The sequence below is a fragment of the Leptopilina heterotoma genome, unplaced genomic scaffold (assembly GCF_015476425.1).
Source record: "Leptopilina heterotoma isolate Lh14 unplaced genomic scaffold, ASM1547642v1 Lhet_10, whole genome shotgun sequence".
Lineage (NCBI taxonomy): Eukaryota > Metazoa > Arthropoda > Insecta > Hymenoptera > Figitidae > Leptopilina > Leptopilina heterotoma.
The window spans coordinates 2,137,836-2,156,573 of NW_025110813.1; the positions used below are offsets into that span (position 1 = coordinate 2,137,836).

An 18,738-nucleotide genomic window follows, 5' to 3' on the forward strand; every position below is an offset into this window, starting at 1 on the left:
GTGTCACTATGTTGTTTTTGTTCTTTCCCTGTTTTAAAAAAATTTCTAAATTTAATTCAATTTAATTTAATTTAAGTTTCAAATCGATAAATATAAAAATTTAAATTCACTTTTTAAAAATAAAAAATATTTGCAAAGTTTATAACTTTAAAGCAATATTCAAAAAATTGATTTTTGACTCTCAAAATTAATTTACTCTACTAATTTTAATAGCAAAAAATCAATTCAAAAAGCGTAATAAACAGGGAAAAAACATTTAAAAGGAAATTTTGTAATATTGAGTCGATTGTTTAATCGACTCACTTGTTTAGTGGTATCACAGTTTGTGATAAACCACTTTGGGATTCCCACGGTGGATGATGAGCCCACGTTGTGGCGATGGGTTCCCTACATCACCCCTTCTGGGCCACCCTTGAAGATCCCTGGCTCTTGATCGCACTTCTGCGCCAGGTCAAGGGCCACACGGGACCGTGAAATTAAAATTTAAACAAAAATAAATAAAAAATAGACTAAATACACTATACTTAAAAAAAAAAAAAAAAAAAATAGACTAAGTAAACTACAAAAAAAAATTAAAAAAAACACGGCAGTGTGCAGGGACCACTTTTCTTCTCCACATCTTTCGAATTAGACACTGAAAAAGAAAACTGATTAGAAAATTAAAGAACTTTAACCTTCTACCTACTTAGTTGACCGTTATCAAAAACAAAAAAAATACAAAAACTTTAGGGGAATTACATTCAAAAGCACCAGAATGGGGATCAGTCAGCGTAGGTAGAGGGTTAAATTAAAACTAAAAAGGATTGAAATTAAAAAAAATGTTCTTCATCAGCTTTTGAAAAGCCATATTTCACTTACGACAGGTGCCTATTACTAAATTCACAAAAAAAACAAATATTAAAAAGTTTTCAAAAGTATTAAAATATTAAAGAGTTTAGTATAAATTTGATCCATATTGTAAAACCATAAATTTTAAACTTTAATTTTACAAATAAAAGAAATACTCACTATTTCGAATTATAGGCGTCGTAGTGGAAGATCTGCATATTTTTTCCATGAGTAAAATAAACTTCCTTTCTTGCAGCCCAGCTAAAAGAAAATAAGAAAAATTAATTCATTGTAAATAAAATAAGAATTTAAAATTCTAAATGAAAAATATTTTCTTTTTTTGTTCCGTTATTTGACACTGTTGATTAAAATTTTCATAAACTGTCATACCTATACCGCAAAGTTACTAAACCTTTGCGCGGTTTTACCGCATTGTAATAAAAATATCATAACAGCTTTCATGACGATATAGTATTCGTAATGAAAGAATTTGCAATAAATAATCAATCCTCCCTCTTTTGGGCCAATAATATTGATGACATTTTCTTCCTTGGAAAAAAAACATCCCCTGAAACTCAGCTGATCCTACCTCCTCCGAGAGCAGCTCCGCAAGAAACTTTCATCCTTCAAGAAATTGCCTCATGTAAATTGAAAGAAAAAACAATTTAATATAACATCTTAAGCAATATGTTGATTTGTTTTTACTCGTCAAAATGGAACTGAATTTTGATGGGTAAAAACAAATTAAATTATCTTCATAGATTTCTTCATGTTTTATAATAATTAAATACGACCGAATGGTAAAATCATTTACAATTCAATTATTATTTACAAGAATTATTAACTAAAATTCTTCTTTAAATCGATAATTTTTAATAATTTTTGAAAAAGTTCTTTGACAATTTTCAAATCATTCGTAAATTCTTCAATTAAATAAATATTAGAAAATAAAAACTTAAAATAATAATAAAAAAATTCAATTAAACTTTTTCAAAAAAATTAATTTAAAAATTCACGCTATATTGCTTTTAATATTCAATTATTATTATCTAAAATTTTAACTGAAATTAAATTTAAATGAATTTTTATTAGAAAATTCAACTAGAATTTAATTATATTATTATATAAATACAAAAATAAATAATTTATTGAATAATTAAATGTTTCTTAAAATTTAATTCCAATAAAGAATCGTTATCAACAAATTTTCAAACTATTGAATTCTATCAACGAATTTTAATAAAATTTTTAAAAATAATTGAGGCTCCGGATCTTAAAAGGGCACTTTTACCATTTAACATCAATACTGTGAAAGTGTCCTTTTAAGATCCGGAGCCTCAATTACATTTTTCGAGAAATTCGATTAATATTGTACCTATTAAAAATAATTGAAATTCTGCAATAAGTTTTATTATTTGTGAAAATAATTGAATCCCTAAGAAGAATTATATTACTTTTGAACAATAATAATTCAATTATTTCTAAAAATTTACGCTCTAATGCTTTTAAAATTCAATTATAATATAAAATTTTAACTTTATTTTAACATAACGAATTTAATCTTTAAATTTTTAAATAATTGAATTCTTTTGACTAATTTTAATAAAATGTTTAAGAATTTTTACGAGGAATTCGATTAACATTGTATTAAAAATAATTGAAATTCTGCAATGAATGCAATTGAATTCCTTAAAAGAATTTTATTATTTTGAAGATAATCGAATCCTCGTAAAAATTGTATTACTTATGAAATTAATTGAATGATTGCACAGAAAATTATAAAAAAAAAATTTGTAAATAACGAAATTTCTGTGAAATTTTTTAAAAATAATTAAAAGTTTGCTTTTTTAAATAATTGAATTCTTTTGGAAAATTTTATGAAAATAGTAGTAGTAGCATTTTTGTATAGGTAAATAAAATCAATACGGTATAATAAATTTCCCTTTTTTATAAAATTAAAGAAACTTATTTGAACATTAATTGGAAAACGTTTGCAAAATATTTTGAAAATGACAACTGTGAAGTCAATTATTAATTTGTAAATTAATTGCTATTAAATGAACTAAATTGATTAAAACATTATTTAAAACAGAGAAGGAATTAGAAGAAATAAATTGAAAAAAATAGGATTAAAGAAAATAGAAATAAAAAAAATTAATGCGTCACAGAGCGGTGAATCCCACGTTGGTCGATGGATGCTATGCCATCGCGCCTCCTCTAGGAAAACAAAAATTTTGTCTTCCACGTCCTTCCTTCCTTCCATCCTTCTGGTTCTTTCTTCAAGAATTTTCTTCTTCCATATTTTTACTAAGTCTCGATTTTTCTTCGAAAATGGAACTGTGAAGCAAATAATTAGCATTTAAAAATGTTAACGAAAAATTAATTTAATTAATTAACAATTAATTAATGTTCATAACGATCACATTATTAACATTAATTATTGAAATTGAGGATTTTTTAAATTGTAGTTAAAAATAATAAATAAGAAAAGATTCGAAATTATTTTGATAGCTAGCAAAAACTAATTATTTGTCATTACTGTAGACAATTTTAGAATAATTTGTTTGTGATTAATTAAAATCATTATTTTACATTCTTTTAGAATCTAATTTTTAGTTTATTTAAGGTTAAGTATTGAAAACTGTCAATCTCTACAATCGTAACTCAACAAGCAGCAGTACTGAAATGAATGCCTTCTTTTCAGTAAAATTAAATCTGCAAATTATAAATGAAAAAAATAATGTAAGATATTTTAATTCCTAAAACATCAGAAAGCGGTTAAATTCTAATTAATCATGCCTGTTGGTTAAATTAAAACAGAGCAAAAATTTGATGAAAACATGTGATAAATAAACTTAAATCAATACTATTAATTAAACATGTTGGTTTAATTAACCTACAAATTTAATAAATTGAATTAAACCAACTTTGTTTCAAAAGAACACTAACTTGTATACAAAACGATATAAAACTATTAACAATTAAATATTATTCGTAAGGGAGCGTTCACAAATGATGTCACGTCTTTGGGGGCGTGGGGGTCACTATACTAAACGTGACACAATGTATTTTTACACGTGAAATTGCATGAAATTGCGTGACAGGGGGGTATAAAATTCCGAAAAATTGCGTGACATCACACTCCCTAACGTGTATGTAGGTGTCAATTATTTTTCGAAACTTTAGAATGGGATATCCTTTTTTTAATTTAATTGTTAAAATGTTTATGAAGCCACCAATAAGAATTATCATAAACACAATTAATTCCAATTCAATAGTTGATACTTGAATTCTTTGAACACATTCCAATTCACGACTATAAACTTTACCACCGATCATATACAAAACAAATTTTTAGGTTAGAAAACTAAGAAGAAAATAAACTGCTTATCAAAAATGATAAACTCCACGAGCTCTACGTGAACGAATTTATTACACAGTATAATAAAACTAATGATTTAATTATAAACAGTTGATTACTTCCGTAATAAACAACAATTGATGTTGATTATTTAACAAAATTAGAAAACACAACAGATCCGATTGTAAAATTTTATTTTTCTAATATTGGCAAACCTGTCTTAGATATTTGTCCATAATTTCTAGGTAATTTATTTTTTCAAATATAATAAAAAGGTAATAACTTCATATTCACCTTTTGTCTAAATCTGTAAAAATTGATTTGCTTTTTGAACTGTACTTAATTTACTAAAACTGTCTCATTTCTCATTTTGATATTTGAATATTAATCAGCAATCACAAAAGTAGAAGTGGGAGGAAAAATCAATATCGAGAATCAATACATATAATTATGCCGACAACAGGTAAAAATCAATAATGGAAATCAATGTGCGCATAAGTGTGAATGTCAGTTCATTAACCACAATTTGATTGGTAAACAAGTATTAATAATTATAATCAGAATTATAATATGAATGCAAATTGCAAAGAAATAAAGAAAAACGATTGACAATTACCGTAAGATCCATTGCTAGAAGTCAAGATAGTGGAGTCAATCAGCAAGCATCACTGTAAACATGTAGAAAGACAAAATAGAAAACATTTTCTTCGAGTTGCGCAGATCCTCCATCGTGAAGCGCTAGTTGCGAAATGCTGCCACTGCGAAAAAACGCCGTGTATTTATACGTGGCCGGAGAGTGAGAGCGGGCAGCCAGTGAGAATCTTCCGGCGCTTTCTGATTGGCTGCGCAGTCTTCCTCCCTGGCAACGTAAATACACGGCGTTTTCTCACAGCGGCAGCATCAGGGATGGGTACGTATTATACATGATGTATTATACCTGGTTTTCTACACGTATAATACGTGGTATTATACATCTTTAGTTTTCTACGTATGTCATGTATTTTACATACATTGCGTGACGCGCGGGATTTTTAAATTTTAGACAAGAAACATGTGATTTTAATAGTATATTAAATAAATTTTAAACATAATTTCAATTTAAAAATTTATTAATTAACATTGAAAAGTTTTTTTAAAATTTATGTTTTAAAGAAATAGCACACAAACAAAGTTCTAACTGTTCGTGGTCAGGTCAGGTTGTCTGCTGCCGCCAGACCCATTTATAGGTTATACATCTCCATGTGCCAGGCCATGTGTCAGTGATTGTTGTACAATATTGCTTTTTTTAAAATAAAAAAAAATTAACAAAAGAGGTGGAAGGCCGAAACACAATTCCTGGGAGGAATTGTGTTTTATTCCCAAAAATAATAAAGGGAAAAATGTTGCCCTGTGTCCTATTTGCAACAAAACATTGCAAAATACAGCTATAATAATAATTTAGTACTTTTGTATGAAAAAGTTTATTTGAAACCCGTTTATTTTCAAATAAATAATAAATTAACGTGTCTTTTTAAAATTGTTCTATATAAATATATAATACAAGTTATGAAAAAATGTGTGTAAAAAACCATATGAAAAATCAATAAATATATATTATACGCATTTTTTTGTAAACTTACCTTATATGTAACCTTTTTTGGTTTTTTCTTGGTATTTTTAGCAACAATTTAGTAATGAAAACCAGGAAACAAATAAAAAATAATCAAACATATGATTTTTATTATTATTGTGAGGTTTGTACGCATGCGCAGAACTGGACATGTATAATACCAGGTTTTCTACAATTTTCTACGTATTATACGTCATTTATGTATTATACGTAGAAAACTCCGAAAAAAACACTTTTACCCATCCCTGGGCAGCATTTCGCAACTAGCGCTTCACGACGGAGGATCTGCGCAACTCGAAGAAAATGTTTTTTGTCTTTCTACACACATAATGACACATAATTGTACATGCTTACAGTAATGGTTGCTGACTGACTGCGCTATCCTGACTCCTAAATGCAGATCTTACGGTAATTATCAATTGTTTTTCTTTATTCCTTGTAGTTTGCATTCATTAATAGTACACATTACACAAGAAGTTCTAAATTAAATAAATAATAAATTAAAAAATACGCTAAATATTGACGACATAAAAGATTTTACAAGATAATTCCTGCTGTTTTTCTCAATGTGGTTAAATAATTGAATAAGTATTTTTTACCATTGTTGTAATATCAATAATGATACATAATGATAATGTACGTAGGTAATTGAGGCAGGGTTGCCAATTACTTGAAATAAAATCTAACAATACCGGGATTATACCAATTTTGCCTGTAGTTGCCACAATCATGAATCATGACAATTGTTGTTTATATCTAAAATTATTTACTTCTTTACATTACAATTGGTAATGTTTGATTAATTATAATTAATTTTGCAAAAAAATTAGTTTTTTCGGTAAGTTTTTATGACAGGGTGAAAAAATTTTCTTTGTAACTGCGTATAACCTAAAAATTTGTTTTGATTTCAATCGGTGTTTGCGCTGAGAATATTTTAGATTCGTAATTTCCGGAAAGAATTCAAGTATTTATTATATTGAAATCATAATTATGATTCAAAGAAAAATTTTAATAATCTTAATAAGAATATTTTCGATTAATTCTACTAAATTTGGCAAAGAATTTATAATTTTTTATAAATATAGTTTTAATGATTTGAGTGACGAAACGCGGATAACGTTTTCATGATTTTCTAACCTAAAAAATTTGTACTGTTTCCTACCGCAATAACAATTTCAATAATCATAATAATTTTTACAATAGATTTAGTAATATTTGATTAATTCTGCTGAGTTTACTGCAAAAAATTTGTGACTGTGAAATTTTTAATGTTTTGAGGAGATTGAATTTTCATCATGATTCTCTAACCTAAAAATTTGTTTTGTTTTCTATCCGTGGATGCCATGAATATTAACATTTCTTGTTGATAATTTCTGAATAATTTAAGTATTTATTACAGTTAATTATGATTACAATAAAAATTTTAATAATCTAAATAATAATTTTGCATCTATAAATTAAAAATTATATTGTTCGAGTTTCAAATTTCGAAACAAAATAACAAGAGTAAATTATTTCGCCCGTTATGAAAAATAAGTAAGTGAGGGAAAACGGGCGAAATAGACACCACACTATACGCATTTTTAAATTATAGTCGAAATAAACAATAAATAATTATTTTAAAATCTGAAAAATGAACAAAATTGCTTCATTTACACTTTCAGTTTGTTATAAATTGAAAATGAATTTACAAATTATTTGCAAGTTATTTTTACTTTTTTCCAAATTATTAAATAATGGTAATTTTTATTTATATTTTATTGAAATTTGTAAATAAATCCTAAACAAAGAATGTGCAATAGAAAATTGCCTTTCTCCTAAAAATAAATGTATTTGTCAAATTTTTTTAAATCTATAATTTACAATTATTTAAATAATATTGAATTCTCGTAGAAATTTTCTAATAAAAGTTGATTTTAAAATGAATTTTAGTTTAAATTTTAGATAATAATAGAATATGACAAATAATTTTTAAGAAATTACAGTAACAACATAAAACATCGTTATCTTTACGTTTTATAATAATATTTTTGAAGTTGATTAATTTCAAAAACGTATGAATTTAAAATTTTTGAAAATTTTAATTTTCAATGAATTTAATCAGAAATTTTAAAGAACTTAGATTTTTGAAAAATTTTATTAATTCAACTTCTTCTGAAATTAGTTAAAATTTTTAATATATATTTAATTAATTAAACATTAAAAAAATTGAATTTTGGAGAAGTTACACATGATTGCAGAAATTTGATTATTTTTAAACCTAATAAAATTCTTGGCAGAAATTCAATTATTTTCAAAATTTTTAATTATTTTCAAAAGTAATAAAGTTCTTAACAAAAATTCAACTACATTTAAAAATTCAAAAAATTCTTGTCAAAATTTCAATTATCTTCAAAAGTCTTCCTCAATCACAGATTTTTAATTTCTACTGTTTCAATAAAATTTTCTTAATTAATTCAATTATTTACAAACAATGTTAATAAAATGCGCAAATACATCCACTTATTTTCATAAATAATAAAAATTTCACAGGAATTCAATTATTTACAAATTTTTTATAAATTTCTTCGCACTCTCTAAATCTGAATATGTGAAATTTCACTTATTGTACGTTATAAGTCGTCCTCTCGATCAATAAGTGCATATACACTTATAAATAAGTGAATTTTTCACTTATTCTGAGTGAAATTTCACTTATTATAAGTGTATATGCACTTATTGATCGAGAGGACGACTTATAACGTACAAATATGTGAATTTTCACATATTTAGATTTAGAGAGCATTTATTTAATTTTTTCATAAATAAAAAAATTCTTTTTTAAGGGATTCAATTAATTTCATAAATTATAAAATTCTTTTTAGGAATTAATTTATTTTCATATAAATAATTAAACTCATCACAGAAATTACATTATTTTTAATAAAATTTTAATCGATTTTCTCGAAAAATGTAATTATTCTTCAAAATTTAATTCAAATTTGTCAAAATATTTGAATTATTTTAAAATTTGTTGATAAAATTCTTTATGACAATTCAATTTTCAGAAATATTCAATTATTCAATAAATTATTTATTTTTGTTTTATAATAATTGAATTCTCGCAGAATTTTCTAATAAAAATCGATTTAAAAATGAATATTAGTTAAAATTTTAGATATAATTGAATATTAAAAGCATTATAGCATGAATTTTTTTTTAAATAATTGAATTTTGAAAAGTTTTCAAATTAAAATCTTTGAAAATCGTCGAAAGAATTTAATTATTTAAAAATTTGTGGTAAAATTCTTTATGAGAATTCAATTTTGAGAAAACATTCAATTATTCAATAAATGATTTATTTTTGTATTTATGATCCCCAAGGTTTGAACGTTCAAATGAACGAAATATTTTTTATTGAAGATATTTTAATATATTACTAATCACAAACAAATTTAAAAACTGAAATATTTACGTTTAGAAACTCAGTAATTAATTTTTTGGATAGTAACGCAAAATAATTGCAATAAACATTTAATTTGGAGAAGAAATAAATAAATTTCGTTCATTTGAACGTTCAGAACTTTAGGATCTTTTGTATTTAAACAATTGAATTGTCGCAGAATTTTCTAATAAAAATTGATTTAAAAATTAATTTTGGTTAAAATTTTGGATGTAATTGAATATTAAGAGCATTATTGAGTAAATTTTTATAAATATTATTATAATTATATTATTATTAGTATTATTATAATTAAATAATTAAATTCTAAAAAGGTTTCAAATTAAAATCTTTGAAAATCTTAATTTTTTATTCTTTTAACTATAACAATTCTGTAGAATTAATTTTTTTGAAAAAGTTTAATTGATTTTTTTAAAAATTGTTTGAAATTTTTATTTTCTAAAATTATATTTAATTGGAAAATTTATAGGCATTTAAATTCAAATTTTTATAATCTTAGTAATTTTTATGAACTTGTATATAATTATATGAATGCTGGAAAAAATTTTAATTACATTTAGAGACTTTAAAAATCACTTTTTTCATCGTGACGCAAAATTTATCTTAAAAAATGTAATTTGAAGAAGAAATAAATAAATTTTGAATTTGAACGTTCAAACCTTTATAGGATTATGAATTTTCTTATATAAACTGTGATTAAAAACTAAGAAATTATGAAATCTTTTTTACCTTTTTTTTAATAATGTAACAAAATTATTTAAATAATTTTCGAATTTTTTTTTAGAAATAAATAAATAAAATGTATAATTTTAATTTGCCGGACAACATTTTTTTAAACAAAAGTTTCATTTTGCTTATAAAGGAAAATAAAATAAATTTACATCTGGATTCGTCAATTATTATTTTTACATTATTGCAAACTTCAAAATAAATAACTTTCTTCAATAAAATGTAAAGAACATGAATGGCTAAAACTGTCTGAAAAATAATATAAAAGACGAAGCTTTACGACTTCTTCATACATAAAGCCTATGTCTGAAACCAAATCGACCAAGAAATGTACGATAATTAAAAAATAATTATTCTAATTATAAACGAGCGAGTAATTAATTGTTTCCAAATGAATATACATATATCTATAAACTAAAAGATTCTCATCTTCTTTTTGATGCCGTTAAGAGCTTCACTTTTCTCCGTCAAGTGATATATATATATTTTGCAGAATCTGTTCACGTCACATGCTATACTTGAATGTTGCATGTGAACGAGACATTTCATAGACTTGTCGGCAATAACGCAGCTGTTTATTGCCCACGCGAATTAATGTTAATCAGATCAAAGATAATTGTCGTTCTTGAATCCGCGTTGAAAGCATACATGGATCCTTTTAAAGATATATGTTCACGTTGCAATTTAAAGTACCATTTGGTCTTTTACGAACAGATAATAAACCAGTTTATTATTTTCGTCTCAAAAAAAAAAAAAAAAATATCTTCACATGAACTTATATATATTTATATTTTATTTATACTCTCAAATGGTTCATAAATTTTCAATTATTCCGTTTAATAAACTAACAATAATGATAGCTTTAAATATTGCTGAAATAATGTTTCTACATTGAATATAAAAATGCGGAATTTATTTTCTTTTCTTGAGGGAAAAAATATTTTCTAATATTCATCGATAAATTATTATTAATGTTGTACTTTTTTTTGATATTTGATGCTGATGACTGGTTGACAAGAGTCCGTCTGAGGACAAACTTTTTTTTCCTCTTTTTGATAAGACGTCGTCGTATCAAGAAAGTCGCGAACGTTTCTCTACCTTAGGTAATTTCCTGCGTTTTATGGACCGCTTAAGAACTCGAGGTTTCACGATCGAAGTAGAATTAGGACACTTATCGTCGTTTTCAGATCAAACAGCGCGAAAATGGAGTAAAAATCAACCAAAATTGCATTTTAGAAAAAAATGAATAAAAATTCGAAGTGAAAGTGATTTTGTACTTCTGTTTAACTTCTATTTTTAATTTATCAATATTTTTGGTGGATTTCGATAAATTAGGACTAATTCGAAATCATCTGTTTTTGTCTGACTAATACGGGTAGTTATCACTAATTACAAATTTAAGAAACTAGGTCTGACTATTTTCGACTTTTATACTTGTACTTTCAATATTTTCTTCGAGTTGCGCAGATCCTCCGTCGTGAAGCGCTAGTTGCGAAATGCTGCCGCTCTGTGATCTCTAATGTACAAATTAGGTTGATGCGGATGCATCTTTACCCTTGTTGTCTCATATTGAAGTTGATTGAGTCCTTGAGGATTGGCGAGTTAAATAATTTTTTAAAAGGGGCCCACGTCCAATATTTCAATTAGACGAAGGCGCCGAGCACTTGGTCGGCAATCTTCGGGTTTATAGTTTAAAATATTTTTAAGTGTCTCATTTTTGTGTTCTTCGATTTGTTTGAAAAATTTAGTAGCTGAGTCGCGGCAGAATCTGCGAATACTAAGAATGTTAAGATCTTTGTGTAATTGTTCATTTGTGACGAACCATGGAGCATTAGTGATCATCCTCAATATTTTGTTTTGGATTACTTGAATTTTGTCGATGTGAACTTTTGCTGCTGCACCCCAAGTTGTGATACAGTAGGTCACGGCAGGCCTGATGATAGATGTGAGAATAAGTCTTTTGCAGTTCAAGTCTAAGTGAGGATTTTGCAGAAGTGGCTTCAGATTTGAGATGGCAGCAAGACCAATTTTCTTCATTTCGCATGTGTGTTTGTTCCATAGTAGTTTTCTATCAATGTGAAGGCCTAGATATTTTGCTTCGTTTGACCAATTAATGATCGCATCTTTGACTTCGATTTTTGCAGATGGTAACTCACGTTTTCTGGTGTGAAAGACTGCTTGCGTTTTTCCATTGTTAATTCCGATTTTCCATTTGTCCATCCATTTTACAATTTCGTCAAGTGATTTTTCAAGTCTGGATACCGTGAGTCTTTCGTTTCGACACTGGGAGATGACAGCTGTGTCATCCGCAAATAGGGCAATTTCAGAGTAGTCATTTTTTGGAATATCGTGCGTGTAAAGGTTATACAGAATGGGGCCAAGAACAGAACCCTGAGGAACACCAGCCAGTATGGGGTGATTTGAAGAGAAGCTGTCCTCCACTTTTACTTTAAAACTTCTTTTTTGCAGAAAAGAGCGGATGATTTTTACCAGGTTTGTGGAGGTCCCTGCTGCATTCAGTTTGTGGATAAGTCCATGATGCCACACCTTGTCAAACGCTTTTGCTACATCCATATATGCTATTGCCGTAAAGTTCTTTTCGGCAAATCCTTTGTGGATTAATTCAACGAGTCTGAGAGTTTGTTGGTTTGTGGAATGACCTTTGCGGAAACCAAATTGCTCGCTCGGTAGTAGATCCAGTTCCTCCACTTCTTTCAATAATCTGGATAAAATTTTGCGCTCAAATATCTTGGAGAAGGCAGGTAGAAGACTAATTGGTCGGTGATTTTCTGGAAACTTCCAGTCCTTGTCTGGTTTAGGAATGGTGATAATATTTGCCAATTTCCAGTCGGCTGGGAAATAGTTTAATCGTAAACTAGCGTTGATGATGTTCAGAAGCTTGACCTTGGCTTTACGAGGCATTTCCTTTATGGTTTTGTTGCTTATTAAGTCGTTGCCAGGAGCTTTTTTGTGTTTAAGTCTTCTGATTATGATTTCTATTTCTTGAAGAGTGGCTGTGCTGATAGGATCTGGTGGAGTTTCGTCTATTTGGTCTATTGTGCCAAGGACCTCCTCCTCAAGTTCTTCCGCGTCTTCATCGTCAGGATCTGGTTCATTTGGCGTACATTGTCTTTCTATGCTGCTTGCCAGAATTTCAGCTTTCTCGATGTTTGTGTATCCCATTCCATTTGTCCCTTGTAGGGGAGGTATTTTTGAACGCTTCGTTTTGAGAGCTTTTATTAGTTTCCATAAACCACTTCGGTCTGAATTTAGCGATTCTATTTTGTTGTCCCATCTGCTATTGTGGAAGTCTCGTAGTTTCAATCTAAGTTGGTTATTTAGTCTAGTAGCATACGAGATATCATCCGGGTGGCATGTTCTTTGCGCCTTTTTTCGAGCTTTCCTCTTGTCCTTAATCATTTGTCGCAACTCAACCGGCAAGACAACAATGTTTGGAGTGTTTGCTGTAATTTCCTTCGTACATATTTTTGTAGCATGTTGAATTTCATGTGTAAGGATTTTTAATTCCATGTCAATTTCTTGAGTAGTTTTCAGTGTCCTAATATTTTCCATATTGTTTTTTAAAAAGATTGTGAAGCGGTTCCAGTTTATAAAAGATTTTGTAGTAGATTGTTTAATTTGCTGGTTTCCAGTGAGTGAAATTTGAATAGGGTTGTGATCAGAGCTGAGGTCTTGGACTACCTGCAAGTTGAGATCTTGTTGAATATTTTTGGTAATTACAATGTCCAAGATTTCAGGTCTACCAGTTGTGCAGTAATGTGTTGGAGCATTTGGGATGTGAAGATCGATGTCTTTATTGAGAAAGTATTGCAGTAGAGCTTTTCCAGATTTATTCGAAGTGTTGCAGCCCCAGTATGTGTTCTTGGCGTTTAAATCGCCCATCAGGATAACCTTGTTATTTAAAGAGAAAAAGGCGTTCAAGTCAGCTTCTGTGATGTGTTTTTTGGGTGAGCAGTAAGTGGCAATGATGAGAATCGGTCCACTAGGCCTTTGGATTTCAATGATAGAGTTTTCTATTTGCGAGTCTTGAGTTTGTTGAAGGGTATGTTGAATGTGTTTCTTGATCAAGACAGCTGTTCCTCCATGTGGTTCGGCTACGCGATCGGTTCTGTATACTGTGTAATTTGGTATAGTAAGATTGTTTCCATTTTTGAGCCAAGTTTCGCCCAGTAGCATAATGTCGATATTTTCTTCCAGTAAGAAGTTTGTCAGTTCGTGTTTTTTGTTGAGTATACCACAAGCGTTCCAATAGAAAATTTTTAAATCATTTTGAGAACTTTTATCCATTATGAATTTGGGCTATTTCCTTGGAACATTTTTCCTAGTTGCAAGGCGACTTCTTGCATTTGGCTATACATGGAGTTGAATTTTGAGAATAGGTCTTGTAACGACATTTCACCAGTTTTAACTGCGGGTTCACTACTTTGTGTGGAAATTCCTTTTGTTACCTCAGCAAAGGAGATATTTTTTGGCGGAGTAATTTTCATAACGGGCTTCATTTGGTTTTTCAGTTTAGGCCAGCTTTTGCAGCCCCTAAAGGATGCTGTATGTTCCTCACCACAGTTGCAACATTTTCGAGCTTTGACTGTGTCCTTCTTGCACTCGTAAGTGTGATGATTTCCTGCACAAAAGACGCAGCGAGGATTTGCGGCACAGCGGCTTTGAGCATGTCCAAAACGTTGGCATCTGTAACACTGCCCTATGACAGCTTTCTGATGTTGGCTTTCCACTGTTATGATTACGTTGACAAGGTGTTTTAATTGAAAAATATCTTTTTCACTTTTTGGGAGTGTAACTAGGACGAGTGGAATAGGAGTTTTGTCCTTACTTCTTTTCATACGTAAGACCGTTGCTGGATGAAATCCCAAATCCTCGAGTTCAAGTTTGACGAGATCGGTTTCAATTGGTTCCGGAATTCCTCTTAGTACAATGTGAAGTAGTTTTTCTGAGGGAAGTTGCCAGGTGTGGAACTGTAGGTTTTCTTCTTTTAGTAATTTAATCAAGTTCCTGAAGTCATCGGAAGAGGATGGTTCGATGCGAATTCCTTCTGAAGTGGTTTTTGCCTTGGAAAAGTTTATCTTTTTTGAAATAAGCCTCGCACTCAGCTGAATCCATTTATCCTTATTGTGGAGTACAATTGGCGGGATTCTCTCCTTCTTTGGTGTATCATCTACAGTAGTGTCACGATTGCCGTCATTTGAGGGTTCCTGGGTATCCATTTGTAAAACTTGAGTTTGAGAATGGGAAAACTGATTTAAGTTGTTGTTGACCTCAGAGCTTTCAATTTTTCTTGAATGTTTGCTCTGTTTTCTCCGTTTTCTGCTTGAAGACGATGACAGAACTGACTCGCACGATGAAAGGTCTTCTTCCTCATCATTCAGAGATTTCTTGGCTTCAATTTGTACCATAAGTTGCTTCACTGTGAGGGTGAGTTCGTTTATTTGGGAGGTTTGCGTTTGCAGCAAGTTTTCAAGCGATTTGATGTGATGGTGGAGTCTGCGATTTTCCGATAAAAGTAAGTTTTCCCTCGCTGAGAAGGTCGTTTCTGAGGATAGAGTATCCTGCTTGTCGTCCATAATAAAACCATGGAGAATGTTCAATAGTTTGGTTTGGTTTAGTCCTGAAGAAGGACTGTGTCGATCGAAGGATTTGATTTGTACGTACGAGCAGTATGAAGGCACAGAACCGAACGACGATGTACGTCCGCGTAGCGCGAAGGCACACAATCGACCAAAGACGCACGTCCGAGCAGTTTGCAAGAACCAAAAGAACTGATGAAATGCTGCCGCTGTGAGAAAACGCCGTGTATTTACGTTGCCAGGGAGGAAGACGGCGCAGCCAATCAGAAAGCGCCGGAAGATTCTCATTGGCTGCCCGCTCTCACTCTCCGGCCACGTATAAATACACGGCGTTTTTTCGCAGTGGCAGCATTTCGCAACTAGCGCTTCACGACGGAGGATCTGTGCAACTCGAAGAAAATGTTTTCTATTTTGTCTTTCTACATGTTTACAGTGATGCTTGCTGATTGACTCCACTATCTTGACTTCTAGCAATGGATCTTACGGTAATTGTCAATCGTTTTTCTTTATTTCTTTGCAATTTGCATTCATATTATAATTCTGATTATAATTATTAAAACTTGTTTACCAATCAAATTGTGGTTAATGAACTGACATTCACACTTACGCGCACATTGATTTCCATTATTGATTTTTACCTGTTGTCGGCATAATTATATGTATTGATTCTCGATATTGATTTTTTTTTTTCCTCCCACTTCTACTTTTGTGATTGCTGATTAATATTCAAATATCAAAATGAGAAATGAGACAGTTTTAGTAAATTAAGTACAGTTCAAAAAGCAAATCAATTTTTACAGATTTAGACAAAAGGTGAATATGAAGTTATTACCTTTTTATTATATTTGAAAAAATAAATTACCTAGAAATTATGGACAAATATCTAAGACAGGTTTGCCAATATTAGAAAAATAAAATTTTACAATCGGATCTGTTGTGTTTTCTAATTTTGTTAAATAATCAACATCAATTGTTGTTTATTACGGAAGTAATCAACTGTTTATAATTAAATCATTAGTTTTATTATACTGTGTAATAAATTCGTTCACGTAGAGCTCGTGGAGTTTATCATTTTTGATAAGCAGTTTATTTTCTTCTTAGTTTTCTAACCTAAAAATTTGTTTTGTATATGATCGGTGGTAATGTTTATAGTCGTGAATGGGAATGTGTTCAAAGAATTCAAGTATCAACTATTGAATTGGAATTAATTGATAATTCTTATTGGTGGCTTCATAAACATTTTAACAATTAAATTAAAAAAAGGATATCCCATTCTAAAGTTTCGAAAAATAATTGACACCTACATACACGTTAGGGAGTGTGATGTCACGCAATTTTTCGGAATTTTATACCCCCCTGTCACGCAATTTCATGCAATTTCACGTGTAAAAATACATTGTGTCACGTTTAGTATAGTGACCCCCACGCCCCCAAAAACGTGACATCATTTGTGAACGCTCCCTTACGAATAATATTTAATTGTTAATAGTTTTATATCGTTTTGTATACAAGTTAGTGTTCTTTTGAAACAAAGTTGGTTTAATTCAATTTATTAAATTTGTAGGTTAATTAAACCAACATGTTTAATTAATAGTATTGATTTAAGTTTATTTATCACATGTTTTCATCAAATTTTTGCTCTGTTTTAATTTAACCAACAGGCATGATTAATTAGAATTTAACCGCTTTCTGTTTTAGGAATTAAAATATCTTACATTATTTTTTTCATTTATAATTTGCAGATATAATTTTACTGAAAAGAAGGCATTCATTTCAGTACTGCTGCTTGTTGAGTTACGATTGTAGAGATTGACAGTTTTCAATACTTAACCTTAAATAAACTAAAAATTAGATTCTAAAAGAATGTAAAATAATGATTTTAATTAATCACAAACAAATTATTCTAAAATTGTCTACAGTAATGACAAATAATTAGTTTTTGCTAGCTATCAAAATAATTTCGAATCTTTTCTTATTTATTATTTTTAACTATAATTTATAAAATCCTCAATTTCAATAATTAATGTTAATAATGTGATCGTTATGAACATTAATTAATTGTTAATTAATTAAATTAATTTTTCGTTAACATTTTTAAATGCTAATTATTTGCTTCACAGTTCCATTTTCGAAGAAAAATCGAGAATTAGTAAAAATATGGAAGAAGAAAATTCTTGAAGAAAGAATCAGAAGGATGGAAGGAAGGAAGGAAGGAAGGACATGGAAGACAAAATTTTTGTCTTCCTAGAGGAGGCGCGATCCGCGATGGCATAGCATCCATCGACCAACGTGGGATTCCCAGCTCTGTGACGCATCAATTTTTAAATTTCTATTTTCTTTAATCCTATTTTTTCAATTTATTTCTTCTAATTCCTTCTCTGTTTTAAATAATGTTTTAATCTCTTTAGTTCATTTAATAGCAATTAATTTACAAATTAATAATTGACTTCACAGTTGTCATTTTCAAAATATTTTGCAAACGTTTTCCAATTAATGTTCAAATAAGTTTTTTTAATTTTATAAAAAAGGGAAATTTATTATACCGTATTGATTTTATTTACCTATACAAAAATGCTACTACTACTATTTTCATAAAATTTTCCAAAAGAATTCAATTATTTAAAAAAGCAAACTTTTAATTATTTTCAAAAAATTAAAAAAATTTCACAGAAATTTCATTATTTACAAATTTTTTTTATAAATTTCTTCGCAATCATTCAATTAATTTCATAAGTAATACAATTTTTACGAGGATTCGATTATCTTCAAAATAATAAAATTCTTTTAAGGAATTCAATTGCATTCATTGCAGAATTTCAATTATTTTTAATACAATGTTAATCGAATTCCTCGTAAAAATTCTTAAACATTTTATTAAAATTAGTCAAAAGAATTCAATTATTTAAAAATTTAAAGATTAAATTCGTTATGTTAAAATAAAGTTAAAATTTTATATTATAATTGAATTTTAAAAGCATTAGAGCGTAAATTTTTAGAAATAATTGAATTATTATTGTTCAAAAGTAATATAATTCTTCTTAGGGATTCAATTATTTTCACAAATAATAAAACTCATTGCAGAATATCAATTATTTTTAATAGGTACAATATTAATCGAATTTCTCGAAAAATGTAATTGAGGCTCCGGATCTTAAAAGGACACTTTCAC

General features: G+C 28.7%; 1 long non-coding RNA gene across 1 annotated transcript; it reads right to left on the reverse strand.

The window, feature by feature from the left end:
- Positions 1-5,352: 5,352 nt before the first annotated feature.
- LOC122498556 lies at positions 5,353-6,041 on the reverse strand. The gene is made up of 2 exons (XR_006301242.1): positions 5,809-6,041; positions 5,353-5,468 (listed from the first exon to the last, which is right to left on the reverse strand). It is a non-coding gene; the product is annotated as an uncharacterized LOC122498556 (long non-coding RNA).
- Between the last annotated feature and the right edge of the window lie 12,697 nt (positions 6,042-18,738).